This window comes from Aegilops tauschii, chromosome 4 (genome assembly GCF_002575655.3).
Source record: "Aegilops tauschii subsp. strangulata cultivar AL8/78 chromosome 4, Aet v6.0, whole genome shotgun sequence".
Classification (NCBI taxonomy): Eukaryota; Viridiplantae; Streptophyta; class Magnoliopsida; order Poales; family Poaceae; genus Aegilops; species Aegilops tauschii.
The window spans coordinates 276057671-276076757 of record NC_053038.3 but is presented as its reverse complement, the minus strand read 5'-3'; positions in this window follow the sequence as shown (position 1 = coordinate 276076757).

Below are 19087 nucleotides of genomic sequence, written 5' to 3'. Positions count from 1 at the left end.
TTTCTTCGGACGAAAGACTTCATATAGCAGAAGATGGGCACCGGAGGGCCAACAGGGGGCCCATGAGGCAGGGGGTGCGCTCAGGGGGAAGGGCGCGCCCCCACCCTCGTGGACAGGTGGAGGCCCCCCTGACGTATTTCTTCCGCTCAATATTTTTTATTATTTCCAAAAATAACTTTCGTGGAGTTTCAGGACTTTTGGAGTTGTGCAGAATAGGTCTCTAATATTTGCTCCTTTTCCAGCCCAGAATTCCAGCTGTCGGCATTCTCCCTCCTTATATAAACCTTGTAAAATAAGAGAGAATAGGCATAATTATTGTGACATAATGTGTAATAACAGCCCATAATGCAACAAATATCAATATAAAAGCATGATGCAAAATGGACGTATCAACTCCCCAAGCTTAGACCTCGCTTGTCCTCAAGCGGAAGCCGATAACGATAAATATGTCCACACGTTTAGAGGTAGAGATGTCGATAAAATAAAATACGGACATGAGGGCATCATGATTATTCTCATAACAGCAACATATATGGGTATTGTCATATGATTTCTTATGCTCAAGTAATAATCTATTCACAATGCAAAGTATGAATCATAAACTTTATTGAGAACTAACAAACTATAATCTCAGTTAGGCAATTGCAATTTATCATAACATCAAAAAGAGTCTATGTTAGAGCTTTCTAGCAAGTCCACATACTCAACTATCATTTAGTCTTTCATAATTGCTAACACTCACGCAATACTTGTGGTTACGGAGTTTTAACCGGACACAGATAAAGATAGGGGCTTATAGTTTCGCCTCCCAACCTTTTACCTCAAGGGTAATGTCAACAATAATAGCTCATGCTAACCTACATCCAATTAGCTATATTTATCAGGATCTTTCCAACACCCTGTGCTTGCCAAAGGATAAAATGTAAAAAGGAAAGATGAAGATCACCATGACTCTTGCATAAGGTAGAAAGTAATAATAAAAGATAGGCCCTTTGCAGAGGGAAGCAAAGGTTGCCATGCGCTTTCAGGGTTGGATGCACAAAATCTTAATGCGAAAGAACGTCACTTTATATTGCCACTTGTGATATGAACCTTTATTATGCAGTCCGTCGCTTTTATTTCTTCCACATCACAAGATCGTATAAAGCTTATTTTCTCCACACCAATCAATCATACATATTTAGAGAGCATTTTTTATTGCTTGCACCGATGACAACTTATTTGAAGGATCTTACTCAATCCATAGGTAGGTATGGTGGACTCTCATGGCAAAACTGGTTTAAGGGTGGAAGCACAAGTAGTATCTCTACTTGGTGCAAAGAATTTGGCTAGCATGAGGGGGAAAGGCAAGCTCAACATGTTGGATGATCCATGACAATATACTTTATCTCAGATATAAGAAAACATAACCCATTACGTTGTCTTCCTTGTCCAACATCAACTCTTTAGCATGTCATATTTTAATGAGTGCTCCCAATCATAAAAGATGTCCAAGATAGTATATTTATATGTGAAACCTCTCTTTCTTTATTACTTCCTATTAATTGCAACGATGACCAAAGCTATGTTTGTCAACTCTCAACAATTTTTAATCATCATACTCTTTCTATGTGAAGTCATTACTCTCAATAAGATTAATATGAGCTCTTTATTTCTTTTTATTATTTTTCTTTTTTCTTTTATTCACTCAAGATCATGGCAAAATAATCAAGCCCTTGACTCAACACTAATCTTTATTATATAGCTCACGGACTCGATTACATAGAAGGATCATAAAGCAAAACTCAAAACTAGATCATACCAAAAGTTTATTCTACTAGATCAAGATACTACTAATAGGATCGAACTAAGAAAAACGGTAAAGAAAGGAGTGTGATGGTGATACGATACCGGGGCACCTCCCACAAGCTTGGCAGTTGCCAAGGGGAGTGCACATACCCATGTGATTATGTCTCCTTCTTCGGGGATGGTGAAGGGATTGTTGATGATGTAGGCTTGTCGTCCATCGAGCGTAAGAGGTCATCCAGCTTGCGGATAATGCCCTTGAGTGCAACGATATGCTCCATCAACAAAATATTTTCACGTGTGAGATACTTGTTTTGTATACGAGCTAACTCAATCATCTTGAGAGCTTCGATCACAGTGGGGTAAGAAGATTGTGATCAAGTTGAAGGATGTCTTCTGTTGCCGGAACTTGGTCCTCCGTGGCCTTCTTGATCCCTTCATCCTTCTTGATCTCCATGGGTTCTTCCCTCTTCAGCTCTATCTTCATTAGCCAAGCATCGTTGTCACCATTATTGGAGGAGGGGGACAACATGATGCCCGGCCTTGACAACCCTGACAGAAAACAGCTCGAAACAAGAACAGAGGATATTTGCGTGATACGGGAGTTAAAACCTTCAGGAGATTATATAATGAATTTTTACCGACCAAAATACGTAACGTGCAAGAAAACGGAGTCCGGAGAGCACACGAGGTGCCCACGAGGTAGGGGGCGCGCCCAGGGGGGTAGGGCACGTCCTCCACCCTCGTGGAGCCCTCGTGTCCTTCCTGGACTGCTTCTTATTTTTCTATTTTTCGAAATATTCCAAAATGGAGAAAAATTGCCATTAGAACTGTTTTGGAGTCGGTTTACTTACCGTACCACGTACCTATTCCTTTTCGGAGTCTGAAACGTTCTGGAAAGTGTCTCTTATGTATTCCTCCGGTTTTACGGTTTCAATAAAATTGGTTTCAACATTTATAGGATTACCTGAGATATAATGTTTATTTCTTTGACCATTCACCACCTTCGTATTTGTGCCTTCGAAGTTATTGATTTTTATGGCACCGGAACGATAGACCTCCCCGATAAAGTAAGGACCTTCCCATGTAGAGAGAAGTTTTCCTGCAAAAATCTTAAACGAGAGTTGTATAGCAATACATAATCACCTACATTAAACTCACGCTTTTGTATCCTTTTGTCATGCCATCTTTTAACTTTTTCTTTAAACAATTTGGCATTCTCATAAGCTTGGGTTCTCCATTCATCAAGTGAGCAAATGTCAAATAACCTCTTCTCACCGGCAAGTTTGAAATCATAGTTGATCTCTTTAATGGCCCAATATGCCTTATGTTCTAGTTCTAGAGGTAAGTGACATGCTTTTCCATAAACCATTTTATACGGAGACATACCCATAGGATTTTTATATGCAGTTCTATAGGCCCATAATGCATCATCAAGTTTCTTGGACCAATTCTTCCTAGATCTATTAATAGTCTTTTGCAAAATTAATTTGAGTTCTCTATTACTTAATTCTACTTGACCACTAGACTGTGGGTGATAAGGAGATGCAATTCTATGATTAACATCATACTTAGCAAGCATTTTACGGAAAGCACCATGAATAAAATGTGAACCACCATGAGTCATTAAATATCTAGGGACTCCAAACCTCAGAAAAATAACTTCTTTAAGCATCTTAATAGAGGTGTTATGATCAGCACTACTAGTTGGAATAGCTTCTACCCACTTAGTAACGTAATCAACAGCAACTAAAATATGTGTGTATCCATTAGAGGCAGGAAAAGGTCCCATATAATCAAAGCCCCAAACATCAAATGGTTCAATAACAAGTGAATAATTCATAGGCATTTCTTGATGTCTACTAATATTACCAATTCTTTGACATTCATCACAAGAAAGGACAAACTTACGGGCATCCTTGAAGAGAGCTGGCCAATAAAAACCGGATTGCAATACCTTATGTGCAGTTCTGTCTCCAGCGTGGTGTCCTCCATAAGCTTCGGAGTGACACTTGCTTAGGATCTGTTCCTGTTCATGCTCAGGTACACAACGTCTAATAACACCATCTACTCCTTCTTTATAAAGATGTGGGTCATCCCAAAAGTAATGTCTCAAATCATAGAAAACCTTTTTCTTTTGCTGATATGTGAAACTAGGTGATATAAATTTAGCAACAATATAATTAGCATAATCAGCATACCATGGAGCAGTGCGAGAAGCATTTATGACATTTAATTGCTTGTCAGGAAAGCTATCATCAATAGGTAGTGGGTCATCAAGAACATTTTCTAACCTAGACAAGTTGTCTGCAACGGGGTTCTCAGCTCCCTTTCTATCAATAATGTGCAAATCAAATTCTTGTAGCAAGAGAACCCATCTAATAAGTCTAGGTTTAGCATCTTTCTTTTCCATAAGATATTTAATAGCAGCATGATCCGTGTGAATAGTTACTTTAGAATCAACAATATAAGGTCTGAACTTATCACAAGCAAATACAACTGCTAAGAATTCCTTTTCAGTAGTAGCATAATTCCTCTGAGCATTGTCTAGAGTTTTACTAGAATATTGAATAACATTTAATTTCTTATCAACTCTTTGCCCTAGAACAACACCTACAGCATAATCACTAGCATCACACATAATTTCAAAAGGTAAATTCCAATCAGGTGGCTGAACAATAGGTGCAGAGATCAATGCTTTCTTAAGTATTTCAAAGGCGTCTACACAATCATCATCAAAGACAAATGGTATATCTTTTTGTAATAAATTAGTCAGAGGCCGAGAGATTTTTGAGAAGTCCTTAATGAACCTCCTATAAAAACCGGCGTGACCAAGGAAACTTCTTATACCTTTGATGTCCTTGGGACATGGCATCTTTTCAATAGCATCAACTTTGGCTTTATCAACTTCAATACCTCTTTTAGAAACTTTATGCCCCAAAACAATACCTTCATTAACTATAAAGTGGCACTTTTCCCAATTCAAGACAAGATTAGTTTCTTCACATCTCTGCAAAACTCGATCAAGGTTGCTCAAGCAATCATCAAAAGAGGATCCATAGACGGAGAAATCATCCATGAAAACCTCACAAATCTTTTCACAAAAGTCAGAGAATATAGCCATCATGCATCTTTGAAAGGTAGCAGGTGCATTACATAAACCAAAAGGCATACGTCTATAAGCAAAAGTACCGAAAGGGCAAGTAAAAGTGGTCTTTGATTGTTCATCGGCTGACACAGGTATTTGAGAGAAACCAGAGTAACCATCTAGAAAGCAAAAAAGTGTATGTTTAGATAATCTTTCTAGCATTTGATCAATAAAAGGTAAGGGGTAATGATCCTTTTTAGTAGCTTTATTTAATTTGTGGAAATCAATTACCATCCTATAACCTGTAATAATTCTTTGCAGAATCAATTCATCTTTATCATTAGGAACGACAGTAATACCTCCCTTCTTAGGGACACAATGGACATGACTTACCCACTGACTATCAGCAACGGGATAAATTATACCTACCTCAAGGAGCTTTAGTATTTCCTTTCTTACCACTTCTTTCATCTTAGGATTCAGCCGTCGTTGGTGATCACGAACTGGTTTGGCATCTTTCTCCAAATTTATTTTATGTTGACATAGACTGGGACTAATGCCCTTAAGATCATCAAGAGTATATCCAATAGCAGCACGGTGCTTCTTCAAAGTGTTCAATAATCTCTCTTCTTCATGCTCTGAAAGGTTAGCACTAATAATAACAGGATATATCCTTTTCTCATCAAGATAAGCGTATTTAAGAGTATCAGGTAACGGTTTAAGGTCAAACACGGGATCACCCTTGGGTGGAGGAGGATCCCCTAGGATTTCAACATGCAAATTGTGTTTCAGGATGGGTTCCTGTTTAAAGAATACTTCATCTATTTCCCTTTTTTTCATTCATAAACATATCATTTTCATGGTCTAGCAAATATTGTTCTAAAGGATCACTAGGAGGTACGGCAATAGAAGCAAGACCAATAATTTCATACTTACTAGGTAATTCCTCTTCACGGTGTTGTCTACGAAATTTAGAGAAATTACACTCATGAGACATATCACCCAAACCAATAGTAACAACATCCTTTTCGCAGTCTATCCTAGCATTAACAGTGTTCAAGAAGGGTTTACCTAATATAATGGGACAAAAGCTATCTTGTGGGGAACCAAGAAGAAGAAAATCGGCAGGATATTTAGTTTTCCCACACAAGACTTCAACATCTCTAACAATTCCAATGGGTGATATTGTATCTCTATTGGCAAGTTTGATGGTAACATCAATATCTTCTATCTCAGCAGGTGCAATTTCATGCATAATTTCTTTGTATAAGTCATGAGGTATAGCACTAGCACTGGCACCCATATCGCATAAGCCATGATAACAATGATCTCCTATTTTAACAGAAATGACAGGCATGCCTGCCACGGGTCTATGTTTATCTTTAGCACAAGGTTTGGCAATTCTAACAGTTTCATCACAGAAATAAATAACATGCCCATCAATATTATCAGCCAAGAGTTCTTTAACAATAGCAATATTAGGTTCAACTTTGATTTGCTCAGGAGGTGTATAAGTTCTAATATTGCTTTTATGAACCACAGTTGAAGCTTTAGCATAATCTTTTATCCTAACATGGAAAGGTGGTTTTTCAACATAAGCAGTAGGAACAATAGGATCATTATAAGTGATAGTCTTTTATTCAAATTTAATAGGTGCATCTACTTTTACTTCTATGGGAGGATGATATTTAAACCACTTCTCCTTAGGGAGAACAATATGAGCAGCAAAAGATTCACAAAAGGAAGCTACTATCTCAGAGTCAAGTCCATATTTAGTGCTAAATTTACGAAAAACATCGGTATCCATAAAAGATTTAACACAATCAAACTTAGGTGTCATACCTGACTCCTTACCTTCATCGAGATCCCAATCTTCAGAGTTGCGTTTAATTATTTCCAATAAATCCCATTTGAATTCAATAGTTTTCATCATGAAAGAGCCAGCACAAGAAGTATCGAGCATGGTGCGATTGTTATCAGAAAGCCGAGCATAAAAACTTTGAATAATTATTTCTCTTGGGAGCTCATGATTGGGGCATGAAAATAACATTGATATAAGCCTCCCCCAAGCTTGAGCGATGCTTTCTCCTTTGCGAGGCAAAAAATTATATATATAATTGCGATCACGATGAACAAGATGCATAGGATAAAACTTCTGATGAAATTCCAATTTCAATCGTTTGTAGTTCCATGATCCCATATCATCACATAGCCTATACCATGTCAATGCATCTCCCTTCAAAGATAAAGGGAAGACCTTCTTCTTAATAACATCACCGGGTATACCTGCAAGCTTAAATAATCCACAAACTTCATCCACATAGATTAGGTGCTCATCAGGATGCTTTGTCCCATCTCCTGCAAAAGGATTGGCTAGCAGTTTTTCTAACATACGCGAAGGAATTTCAAAGTAGACATTTTCATTTTCAGTAGGTTCAGTATGTTGAGGAGCAACTATTTGCTTTACTGGTCGGGGTGAAGATACCCCGAACAAGCCCCTCAGAGGATTACTTTCCATAGTAACAAGTAACAGTAAATTTCAGCACACTATATAAATTTTTCCTTACCAAATTCCACCTACCAAAGGCACTTCACTCCCGGCAAAGCCGCCAGAAAAGAGTCTTGATGACCCAAAAGTATAGGGGATCTATCGTAGTCCTTTCGATAAGTAAGAGTGTCGAACCCAACGAGGAGCAGAAGGAAATGATAAGCGGTTTTCAGCAAGGTATTCTCTGCAAGCACTAAAATTATAGGTAACAAATAGTTTTGTGATAAGATAATTTGTAACGAGTAACAAGTGACAAAAGTAAATAAAGTGCAGCAAGGTGGCCCAATCCTTTTTGAAGCAAAGGTCAAGCCTGAAGAAACTCTTATATAGAGAAAAGTGCTCCTGAGGACACATGGGAAGTATCGTCAAGCTAGTTTTCATCACGTTCATATGATTCGCGTTCGGTACTTTGATAATTTGATATGTGGGTGGACCGGTGCTTGGGTGCTGTCCTTACTTGGACAAACATCCCACTTATGATTGACCTCTATTGTAAGCATCCGCAACTACAACAAAAGTATTAAGGTAAACCTAACCATAGCATCAAAACATATGGATCCAAATCAGCCCCTTACGAAGCAACGCATAAACTAGGGTTTAAGCTTCTGTCACTCTAGCAACCCATCATCTACTTATTACTTCCCAATGCCTTCCTCTGTGCCCAAATAATGGTGAAGTGTCATGTAGTTGACGTTCACATAACACCACTAGAGGATGGACAACATACATCTCATCAAAATATCGAACGAATACCAAATTCACATGACTACTAATAGCAAGACTTCTCCCATGTCCTTAGGAACAAACGTAACTACTCACAAAGCATATTCATGTTCATAATCAGAGGAGTATAAATATGCATATAGGATCTGAACATATGATCTTCCACCAAATAAACCAACTAGCATCACTACAAGGAGTAATCAACACTACTAGAAACCTACAGGTACCAATCCCAGACTAAGAGACAAGAATTGGATACAAGAGATGAACTAGGGTTTGAGAGGAGATGGTGCTGGTGAAGATGTTGATGGAGATTGCCCTCTCCCGATGAGAGGAGCATTGGTGATGACGATGGCGATGATTTCCCCCTCCCGAAGGGAAGTGTCCCCGGCAGGACAGCTCTGCTGGAGCCCTAGATTGGTTCCGCCAAGGTTCCGCCTCGTGGCGGCGGAGTCTCGTCCCGAAAGCTTTCTTATGATTTTTCTTCGGACGAAAGACTTCATATAGCAGAAGACGGGCACCGGAGTGCCAACAGGGGGCCCACGAGGCAGGGGGGCGCGCCCCCACCCTCCTGGACAGGTGGAGGCCCCCCTGACGTATTTCTTCCGCTCAATATTTTTTATTATTTCCAAAAATAACTTTCGTGGAGTTTCAGGACTTTTGGAGTTGTGCAGAATAGGTCTATAATATTTGCTCCTTTTCCAGCCCAGAATTCCAGCTGCCGGCAATCTCCCTCCTTATATAAACCTTGTAAAATAAGAGAGAATAAGCATAAGTATTGTGACATAATATGTAATAACAGCCCATAATGCAATAAATATCAATATAAAAGCATAATGCAAAATGGACGTATCAATGCCCCGTCGTCTCGCCCCCGTCTTGCACCCCCACAGATGTCTAAAGTAGTCCCGGAGTTCGACCGCGTCGACCATCGACGGAAAGTAGGCGTGCTGCGTCCGCCGCACCACCAACTCGATCTCCGGCGGCTCCTTCCCGGCATCCTTGGACGCCCCCTTGCCTCTGCTGGTTTTGGGCGCCATGGCGGTTGAGGAGGACAAAGGCGCAGCGGCGGCGAGCGGGGGCAAAAGCTTCAGAGGGAAGAATAAGTGGACGGCGGTTCAAAGATTGGAGAAGGCGTAGGGGGTAAATGAACAGCGCGCCCGCGGTTATTCCTTTTTACGGGGAAGGCGCGGGCCGCCTGTTTTCCCATTAACTCCGATGTGACGCATGCGTGCGGAAACCGCCCCACGCATGACCCCCACATCACGCGCGACTCTCCACGTCGCGCGTTCAACGCGGGTCATGGGGAAGCGCAGCAGACGAGAAGTTCCAATAGTAAAAATCCCACCCCGACTGCCCGCGCACCGTTCTGGGCCTGGCCCAACAACGTGTCGCGCTTATGTGTGGCCCAGGCCCGGGGGCTCCTGTTGGTGTACAAAAGTAGGGGCACTCCTTTTTACCCCTTTAGTTGTGCACGGACAGTCAGAGCCGCGCCCATGACCACACTAAGCAGGGCAGAGGAGGGAAGCTGAAGGCACAAAGACGACCGAGGCTATTCCAAGACCAGAAACACAAAGAGCAAAGGGGCGAGGTGGACCCCCCGACAAGACCCTTGCCGGGACGACCTCCACGGCCCGACAAGAGCTTTGCCGGGGAAACTTGCCCAACGCCAGCAGAGCGAGCCACCCTTGAGCCCAAGGGTTCCAAACGTCGTCAACAACTACATTGGAACCAGGGCTCCGGAGGCACCTCTGTGGTGGCATGCAGATCTTTGTCAAGATCATAAATACACAGGATCAGATGCGGACCAAAAGACGGCGACCCTCGGCGGGATCCTAGCCGAGGAAATCCACAAGACCCCCGGCAAGCGCCTTGCCGGGGACGAATGCAACGCCACGGCAAGACCCTTGCCGAGGGCATCAGCGGGGCCACAGCCAGGCCCGTACCTGCCAAGACGCCACCACCGTCCCCAAGCAGCTATTAGCTCAACCAGCTGGGCAGGCACCTGCGTGGCGACGGGCGGCCTCTACACCGACTCAGCAAGCACCTGCGTGGTGGCATCCGACCCTTCGTGAAGGCTCCACCACCGCGCCAGCCCATCAGTCAGCCAACGTGGCACAGCAATGCCTCGTCAGCTCGGACGCACGTCAGAACCGGGCGAGGCGGCGACAGCTGGGACGTGCTTCCTTGCCGTCCCCGATAAAGTGAGAGGGGCACGTCGGCAGCACATTAAATGCGTTTGTCCGACGGTACCAGAGGATAGGCTTATAGACTGTAGACCTTTCCACCTCCTGTGTGCCACTGTGGCAACCCCTTTTTCCTATAAAAGGAGGCCCGAGGCGACCATGTGAAGGATTGGGATCTTTTGGGCAAGTTACACCCCGTAGCTAGCTCAAGAACACAAGAACACTCAAAATACATCCACCAAAGTAGGACTAGGGTATTACGCATCTCCGCGGCCCGAACCTGGGTAAACGATCCGTGTGCTTCCTGTCAGACCCACTCTTTGCACAACCTCGCGCCCGCCAACCGTAGAAGGAATCCCAGTGATTCCATAGGTGTCTATTTCCCCAGACAGACGGGGGGAGTACAAGCCGTGGGATGAAGCTAACCTTGGCGGAAAACGGTGGCCACTCCCATTGTTGTCCTGCATAAGTAGTGGAAAGGAATGATAAGTACAACAACCTTAACGTCAAACAATATAGATAAGGTAAACAACATCTTCTCCAAATGATAGCTTGAATGTGTTGGTTTCAGCATGCTGTTAAAACATATATAAAATGGAAGGCAATGTTACCGACAGCAGGCTTAACAGCCATCAAATATTGCAATTCAAACCGGTATCATTGAAAATGAATAGAACGTAGGTAATGCTTAAACATCACACTAGATAAATGTGTAAAACTGAAATAAAGGGCATGTGTTAACTACACCTGGCATAACTGGAACCAAATATAGCCGTTCAAGCTAGTGTTGATGTAGTCGAGCAACACAGATCCGACTTGCACATAATGAACAAGACGTTGTGAATGACTGAAATAAACAAGGCATAAATGATCAGTATAACAACCAAATATAGCCATTGAAAACTGGACAGAGTCTCAATGCAACCAACCTAACAAAGCAAATACAGATAAACATGGCATATGCTTGAAAACTAGACAAATGCTCACTGCAACCAACCTAACAAGCAAATACATATAGACAAGGCATCTGCTTGAAAACTGGACAAATGCTAAAAAAGCAACCTAACAACCAAATACTAATAAACAAGGCATCTGCTTGATAACTGGACAAATGTTCACTGCAACCAAACAAAGAACCAAATACATATAAATAAGGCATCGGCTCGATAACTGAAAAAATGCTCACTGCAACCAACCTACAACCAAACACAGATAAACAAGGCATCTACTCACTACAAACAACCAAATATAGCCATTTGTGAAACTGAAGTAGACAATTCATACTTAAACATCACATAGCCCTATTGAACAATACATTTTTGCATAACTGAGATAATTAAACACGTCACAGTTATAGCACCGCACGACAAATGCTACTACAACAAAGGGTACGGGTTGGCAAGCTAGAAAAGGGAAGATTTGCTGATAGGATGTTACCTCACATTTCATGGACGGGATCCTTCCAGTTGGAAGAGCATAGACCCAGGTGCGCTCTCTGATGTCACAGTTGGGCTGTTTCACCTTGGAAGAACCTTTGTGGTGCCCTCCTGGTGGTCGTGGCCGTGGTTGATGAGATCTGAGTTGGCAATTGAGGATCCCAAGCCGCCGCCATAGAACGTGACCTTCAGAAATGACAAAATGGGCTAGATGGCGTATAAGGATCGCAAATCCTTGACCACTTGGCAGAGGAGATCAGTGGCAGGGCCGTCGAAGAGATCGAGGGTGGTTGAACTAGAGGGGTTGGGGATGGACCATGTAACCTGTGACATGGCCCGCTTGAAGCAGTCGTTGTCGACGAGCTTGATGTCGTAGCCAGCTTTCCTGAGATACAGTAATACGCAAGCCCGCTGACATGAATCCTTCAGCATGGCAACGTAGTCAACATCTTCGCCGGCTCCCGAGGCGACGTGTTTGTCTGGGATCGATAGGTCGGGGCGAACGGCGGCCACCTCGCCAATGTCTGCCGGAGAGGCCATGATAAACCTCTTCTTGGCTGAATGCTCGTCAGGCTCCCAGGGATACGTGGTTGAGCTTAGGCTACGACATTCTAGAGCAGGGGATGTGGATCTGGCGGGGAGGGACACCGCAGGCCTCATCTAAAAACTCAGGGGAGTGGGGCGACGGTATGGGAATCGCTGCGTAACCTGAACTTTATTATCTAAGCTAGGAGGAACGGGCAGACCGGCCGTGAGCTAGGGTTCAAGGGGGGAGGGGCCAGGTGGGGGGACTGTGGAGGGGGGATGGTGGTGTTTGGGGATACTGAAAATTTTAGTAATGGTGGGTGGAGATGGTGGTGGACGAGGGAGGGTGAAGGTTCAAACGCCTCGGCTACTGCAATTTTACTATAAGGTCAGTGCTGGAGGATTGTGGGCGACGGTTGAAGTATGGAAGCTACTAAAATTTGGGTAAAGGAATTGATGCGGGGTGGGAGTGCCCAAGATCGCGCACAGTCCAATAAGAATATGCATGTATGATAATAAGGAAAAGTGGCGGAACCGCTGATTTTTGCAACGCTCAAGGCGGGTAGTTTGTTTTTATATTTCTAGCTAGTTGTTCTATCGCACACGGTTCATCCTAATTTCTAAATAAACTTACCCTCCTTTAGCTTGCGCAGTCATGGTGATTTTACAGCGCACTTGCATTGCCCACGGTTAAGCTAGTACCTCCACCATTTTCTCGCGCTTGCGCAGTCGTGGTGATTTTGCAGCAGAAAATAACCTATAAAAACATAGTCTACAAATTAGGAAAACAAGGATCCCAAGGTTTATATAGTCAGCATGTCAGGTCATTATAGAGATATTTATCTCTTTATCTCTATAATGACCGTGTCATGGCGATTAAATGAATCTTGAGTTATGTAACTTCCCACTGGGTCACCCATCCTTGGACTACTCCAGCCTGAGTACGCTTAACTTCTGCGTTCTATTCGACTTGGCTAGCAGATGGGAAGCGACACCTTGTTGATAGGAATTGCCTCCTTGCCTTTAAGGCGTTTCACGCTGGTCACCATATGGGACCTACTCCCTCCTATCACGCACAATTGTGCTTTTAGAAACTGTGTGCGATATTTACATGGCTGGTGTGTCGCCGTCTAGCCTTCAATGACTATTGACACTGGTAGTGGGAAACCGATGGGAGAATAGGCAGGAAACCGATGAGAGGAGTGGCGGGAAACGGTAGCCTGTTTAGTAAACGTAGTAGAGAAGTAAGCGTGAGCCAGCACGACGCATGCCCATAGTGCTTACCCATGTACTGCATGAGCTGTCGAAAGGGCTGAGGGTTGCCGTTCGATCTGGGAGTACCCACGGTGGAGACGTATGATCCGTGGGGTTTGGGTTCTGGCCAATCAGAATGCACAACTCAGACCGCGCACGCGGTAGGGAGGGAAGGGGGCGTCTCGGCCATGGTTTGGTAGGCACACGGCTTTCATGAGTGGACCATGTGCTATTTGAAAACATTTCGTGAGAAGAATCTTGGTTTTTAAATCCCAGTAAATCCAAAACTCACCCGAAAATCGTGAAACTTGGCATGGTGTCACGACATGGCACATATAGGTCGAGGAATTTTTTCGTCCATTTTGGCGCAAGTTTTATTACAAGCCTCTTACAAATCGGACCTTCTCTCAAAGAAGCCTCGTGGTTCCGATAGGGAAACGTGTCCCCCTTGTGGGGGAAACGATAATCACTGCCTCTTTTCTCCTTGCATTTTCCTCTACTGGCAACATGGAACGACAAGATATCCGTGCTAAAATTTAAACTTATTCAGGGTTCGTTTGGCCTTTTTATACACTAATTGAGTTTCCTAGGCATATTTAATGTCCATAATTCAAATATGAACTTCAAATACATGCTCCAGTTCACCAAAATGGCTAGAAAAATTATACATGTGTCCTTGGGTGCATGTTTAGGTCTCATTTAAGGAATGGGAACGAATTACAACCGTACCGGCATCCTGGCTCGTCCTCAAACATTTAGAATCTCGGTTTTTAAATCCCCGTAAATCCTACTCACCAGAAAGTCATGAAAGTTGGAAGGGTGTCACTTCATGGCACATATATGTCGTGGTAAAAACATTGTCCAAGTTGGGCCAAACTTTATTACAAAACTCTTACAAACTGGAGCTTCTCTCAAAGAAGCCTCGTGGTTCCGATAGGGAAACATGTTCCCCTTGTGGCGAAACGTAATCACTACCTCTTTTCGCCTTGTATTTTCTTCTACGGGCAACATGCAACAACAGGATATCCATGATGAAATTTAAACTTATTTAGGGTATGTTTGGCCTTTTTATACACAAATTGAGTTTCCTAGGCATTTAATGTCCATAATTCAAATCTGGACTACAAATACATGCTCAAGTTCACCAAAATGGCTAGAAAAATTGTACATGTGTCCTTGGGTGCATGTTTAGGTCCCATGCCAGGAATGGGAATGAATTACAATCGTACCGGCGTCCTTGCTCGTCCTCAAACATTTGGTATCTCGATTTTTAAATATCCATAAATCCAAAACTCACCAGAAAGTCATCAAAGGTGGTATGGTGTCACGTCATGGCACATATATGTCGTGGTAAAAACATTGCCAATTTGGGCCAAGCTTTATTACAAACCTCTTACAATCCGGAGCGTGTCACAAGAACCCTCGTGGTTTCGATAGGGTCCTAGGGGTGCGTGTTTAGGTCCCATGGAATGAATTGGATTGAACTCAACCGTCTCACCGTCCTGTCTTCGCCACAAACATTGCGAATCTTGGTTTTTAAATCTCTATATATCCAAAACTCACCAGGAAAACATGAAACTTGGCAGGGTGTCACTACATGGTACATATAATTATCCAATTTGGGAGAAGCTATATTACAAGCCTCTTACAAACCGAAGCTTCTCGCAACCCTCGTGTTTTGGTGGGCGAAACGATAATCGCTGCCTCTCCTCGCCTTGAACTTTGTTTTCTACAGGCAACATAGAATAACAGGAGTGTCGTGCTAAAATTTGAAACTGTTCAGGGTTCGTTTGGCCATTGTATATAATACTAATTAAGTTTTCTACGCATTTCATGTAGTCCATAATTCAAATTTGAACTACAAGCACATGCTCCAGTGAAGCAAAATGGGTCGGAAATCGTACATGTGTCATTAGGTACATGTTTAGGTGTCATTTAAGGAATGGGAATGAATTACAAACTTGTTGTCATCCTGAAACATTGAGAATCTCGGTTTTTAAATCCAAGTAAATCAAAAACTCACCCAAAAAACATGAAACTTGGCATGGTTTCATGACATTGCACATATATGTCGTGGTAAAAAAATTTGTCCAGTTTGAGAACAGGCGCACACATTAGTAGCCAACGAAGTCCTTTTTGAAACAAAAAGCTGACACATTAATATCGCAAATGGTTGTATTATATGAACCGTGTCAAAATTTAACCATACTCGGTGGCATGCGTGCATCTGTTTGATTAGACAGGACGAGCGCGAGAAGTCTGCCATGCAGGCTCGACAGCACGCGTGCGAGCAGTCCGCCGCACAGGCTCGACGGGATGCGTGCATCCTGTCCACCTCACAGGCTCGACGGTACACGTGGGAGCAGCAAGGCCGCCCATGCTCACCAGGAAGCGACTTCTTTGACCTCCATGCACCAGCCGCTACCTGCCTCGCTCACAACTTCTCCATTAATGGGTTAATTAAAGCACCTGGACGGAGGGTGTTTGCTTTGATCCCATGGCAACATTTGCTTTGTTCATGTTTTCAACTCGTATTCCGGCCTAATTTAAATTGCCACATAGGGCAACGGATAATACGACCACAAATAAAATGGTGACGGATAATACGACGACAAATTTACAATGGCACATATAATAATTGTCTTACATATTCCGAATAATTTAAAATGCCACACGCGGCAAAGCCCGGAAGACACGGGGGCAAGAGAAGAAGGAAATTGCAGACAACGATCTAGATCGCTACTGTCTCTACTCGTCGATGGATCGCCAGGAGACGGCATCCTCTAGCTCCTTCTTCAATTCCTCATGAATTTGCTTGAAACAATCCACGGATTCCTCCACCTCCTGCTCGCGCTCGATCTGGAGCTTTCTCAAGTCACCCATCAGTTCCTTGACGACCACTGTCAGCGTCATCCCCGAGGCACTACTCTGGTCATGCAGCATCTTTGAGTTGGCGGTCTTCTCCTCCTTCTCGGCGAGCGCCTTGAGGAGCTTCGCATTGTCACCCATGAGTTGCTCGATGAGGCCGGTTGCCTTGTCAACCGAGGCATCGCTGATCTCGAGCAGCTTCATCAAGCCGTCGACCAGCTCATGCTGCTTAATGAGGCCAGCGAGAATGTCGTTGTCGCTGGCCAAGGACTTCGACAAGGCCAGCTCGTCGCGATCGCCGATGCGCCGAGTCTGCTCTTGAGAGCCCTCGCGTGCCCGTGAGAGCTTGTTCGAGGGCTCCGTGGCGAGCAGGGACATCTCTGCTGCGGCTGCCGCTTCGCGACGGGGACCTCTCTTGTGGTTCCGCGGCCTTGGTCTTTGCTGCCTGGTTATATGTCCACCCGAAACTCCTCCTACGGTCATGGCGGAACGACTTGACAGGAAAGACTAGTTTCGTGGGTGATGACGAGAGGAACTGTGAACTAATTTTCGAGTGGGTATTTTTTATATCCCAGTGCTAAGTGTGAACCCATATTAGTTTGATCGGTGTGAACACATATTAGTTTGATCTGTGTGCACAACTTTGCAATTACTTATTGCGTTGTAATCTGCAATGTGACGAGAAACAAAGTCAAAATTTATTGATGGTTGTGGGCCTACAAAGCCCTGTTTCTGTTCTTCTGCCTCATCGCAAACAGTTCTTTTGGATCAACCGTATGCCACGCATCGGAAGCCCAAAACATGGGCCCTTGTTCTCGGATGTATGTGTATGTGTCTGCCCACTATCACACACGGTCATGATATCACCATCGTGTCCTATGGATGCGTCGTCGCGTCTCCCACGGGGTGCCAGAAGGTTGACCACGTGGTTGCTTGCTGTGGCGTCCCTGTGCGTGCTCTGCTGTCTGCATTACGACTTCTCGATGCTCATTGTAGTCTGGATTAACTACTTTAACCTTCATTGCATGTCCACCAATCATGTACTTTGCGAGGTAATCTTGAGTGAACTGCTTCGGGAACCATTGCGAACGAAAAAGATTCAGACATTGTTGTCTAACAACTCATTATGGGCAGTAAAAAGAGAAGGTTGCAGAGTTTGTAGTTACCATCCTACAGCTCACTGTTGTGTTGGATAGAGCATAAACTAATAATTTGCTAGGCACCATTCATATCTTTTTGCTAATAATCCTGATCAGTTTCCTCACTTGATGCTTCTTCATGAATATCTCATTGCCCCTGTCAGATTCAGGATTCCGCAGACCCTTGAGAGGTTCGAACTCTGGGGTGCGTACGAAGAACACTTTCTTCTCAGTCTGCCCGCTCAACGATCCCATGGCCTAGCTCAACCAACCCAAGGAACAAGAGACACGGGGGTTTATCCTGGTTCGGGCCACCTTGCGGTGTAATACCCTACTCCAGCTTTGTGGTGGATTGCCTCGAGGGGCTGAGGTTGAACTAGTATAGTGGGGGAACAGCCTCAGGAGGCGAGGTTTTCTTGGGCTCAATAAGCTGGCGAGGTGGTTAGGGTGGAATGGACCCCCCTGATCTGGTCGTGTCTAAGTCCTATTTATAGTGGCCTTGGTCCTCTTCCCAAATGTAGGTTGGAAGCGATCCCACAACGGCCAAATTTGAAGGGAGACAACTAGTAGAAGCTATCCTAACAAAAGTAGTCTTTGCCTGCAAAAGGCTCTGGTGGTGACACTGCAGTGAGCTCCGCGATGGCCTCCATCATGCCATCCTGGCGGTCTTGGTCTCGTTGCGCCGGAGTGGAAACCTTTGCTTGATTCCTCAGGACTCCGCACCTGCGCTTGCCTCCTTAGCACCAAAGAGGAAACTGGTACACTGCGCCCACTGGCGCCCGCCTGGCCTTGGTCGTCATTGCTCACGTCATGTGAACCTCGCGAGGTGTGCCCTGCATAGATATCTCCGCTCCTCGGGAGCCAGCCTACTGAGGCTGCCCCCAGGGAGGTCTTGGTGTCGTCCACCTCGCGAGGCTTGGCCCCTCGCAAGGGTCTTGAGTTATTCCTGTCGAAGCTGGGCCATACCGGGCCGTCGATGGAGCCACACCACGGGCCGCAGGCAGGCAAGTATGGGAACCCCCGTTCCCAGGACGCTTATAGTAGCCCCCGGGCCCAAGGCGCGCTCGAACTTGGCTTCGGGGCGAAGCCAAAGGGCAAGTGCGGAGCGCCGCGGGCCCCAACCGCCTGCGGCCTCGGTTGACGCGTGGCGATTGATGTGACGTGGGCACCTCCGCTTCCCCACACTGCCTCGGCAAACGTTCGACATGACGAGACTCTGCTGCATGCAGAGAAAAACCATCATTATGTGCGATCATGGAGGCCGGCAGTTGGCCTCCTTCCGGCTATAAATGAGGAGAGGGGCAGAGCCCCCTCGCTCATCTCTGTCTCCTCGCCGCCCGCTCCTTCTTTCTGCTCCTTGCCTCGCCGTCTTGCCGCAGCTCCCATGGCGCCAACGAAGAGGTTCTCAGCCGTGGAGAAGGGGAAGGCTCAGCAGGAGGGGCCCGCCTTGCCGCCGCCCAAGAGGGGGCGGGGCCGCCCCCGCAAGCATGCCGTGACTCCTGTTGTGGCTCCTCGGGGGCGCGAGCGTACTCCTT